Here is a 1,706-nt window from a genome sequence, read left to right as displayed (position 1 = left end):
AAGTTTGTGTTGGATAGATCTTGCCTCTAAAATGATAGCCGAAATAAAGACAGGAAAGATGGTTGGGTTTTTTCTCCAGGAGGCAAAAAACTTGCCTAACGTAGGCATGGTTTGTATCCCAACAGGTTTCCTAAATCGAAAGAACAGTCTTTTGGGAGCAGATTAGGTGGAGATTAGGTGAGAGCAGGATCCACCGGGGTGGGTGGGACCCATTACTGCATGTGACTAAATCCACTTCGTTCATCCGTATTGAAAGTGGGCATAATCCAAAACAAATAAGCAGATCCAAAGCTCAGGTGGACCATAGTAAAGGAAACAGTGTTAATCGCCCATAAAAGTTTTGGATCAAGCTGCTTATCAAGAGGTTGGATGGCAAATAAACATTCCAGTGGCCACGCGTAAGTTTTTGATGGTAGGGATTCAATCACTACTATTTCTTGTCGTACACGGTCAACGTAGGATTCAGACCTAAAATGAGCTTTTAAAATGGTTGGATGACGTGGATTTAAGGCATTCCACTCACCTCATTAGACCTGGCGTCTGACCTGATCTGTTCCCAGTCTTTTTTGACCACTAAAATTAATTTTTCTCGTCCAAAAGAAGAACAGATAGAGAAAGAGAGAGCCTCAAAGATCTTGGTGGATCGAGATCATCATATGGTAGGCATTCCCACCATCAAGAGTAACAAATATTTTCTAACATCATTGGCTCAGATATTTTTTAAAAGGAAAATATTAACAAAATGATAGATTTTATTTGATATCAACACCAAAATAACTGGAATAAAAGAATAAAAAATAACACAGATATAATTGCCAGCATAATAAAAATCAAAGTACAAATTAAATAATTTATATTTTGTTGCAGATTGTTGGGAAATTGAATGGTGTGTCAGAAGTAGGTGGTGAGTAATCATTTTCAAAAAGAAATCAGTGGGAATCCATCAGATTTATTTCATCATTCATCACCAAACTCCCCAACAGAAAAAAAAAAAAAAAAAAAACAAAAATCAATAAATAAATAGAAAACATAGGAAATATCTCTACCTTGTCACCGAAAAATCATATATATATATATATATTGTTATGGGAAGATTAGAGACACCTAAACTCCGAGGCCCGATGTTATTTAGAGCTAACTCGAAGCGCAAGATTAAACTCGAAGTTATATAAATAAGCAAAGGCATGACTTCCAACCCGGCATTCTTTGCGCCTTCAATTGAGGCCCAAGGCCTAGGAGGCCAACTTGGAGCTTGGAGTGATCCGAGGTCGAGGCGGTCAGCTCGAAGCTGAGGGAGGTCCTAGGCCTGGACAATTAACTCAGAGCTTGGAGTGATCGGAGGCCGAGGCGGTCGGCTCGAGATTCAGATCGGAATCCACTAATAAGGGGGACTATGAGGTGTCCCACTACTACATGAGTGATGGCAGTTACTCAACTGCCCACGTCCTCACGACCACCGAACAACTAGGTGGCCGAATTGTTCACGAGACGTGGTGAATGCCCCAAGATGCGCCGACATATGCGGACATGCCCATTCTAAGCTAGGGGGTATAAGTAGCATCTTTGGGGAAGGAGACAGGTATGCAATATCTCGCACTCTCCCTCTACAAGTCAACTTAGACCCAGATTCCCTTGACCTTACTTAGGCATTGGAGGGTCCCCTTTTTAAGCCATGGTCTCCTTTTCTCACCATTTTTGTGCAAGCC

At 41.2% G+C, this 1,706-nt stretch overlaps 2 non-coding genes across 2 annotated transcripts; both read right to left on the bottom strand.

Moving 5' to 3' along the window:
• Positions 1-622: 622 nt before the first annotated feature.
• Positions 623-710, bottom strand: LOC131234111 (small nucleolar RNA SNORD24). Its single transcript, XR_009165522.1, has one exon. It is a non-coding gene; the product is annotated as a small nucleolar RNA SNORD24 (small nucleolar RNA).
• Positions 711-886: 176 nt separating this feature from the next.
• On the bottom strand, positions 887-968 carry LOC131234213 (small nucleolar RNA R12). Its single transcript, XR_009165620.1, has one exon. It is a non-coding gene; the product is annotated as a small nucleolar RNA R12 (small nucleolar RNA).
• Between the last annotated feature and the right edge of the window lie 738 nt (positions 969-1,706).

The sequence above is a fragment of the Magnolia sinica genome, chromosome 18 (genome assembly GCF_029962835.1).
Source record: "Magnolia sinica isolate HGM2019 chromosome 18, MsV1, whole genome shotgun sequence".
Classification (NCBI taxonomy): domain Eukaryota; kingdom Viridiplantae; phylum Streptophyta; class Magnoliopsida; order Magnoliales; family Magnoliaceae; genus Magnolia; species Magnolia sinica.
Note: the sequence above shows the minus strand (reverse complement) of the source record. Positions and strands in the feature narration are given on the sequence as shown.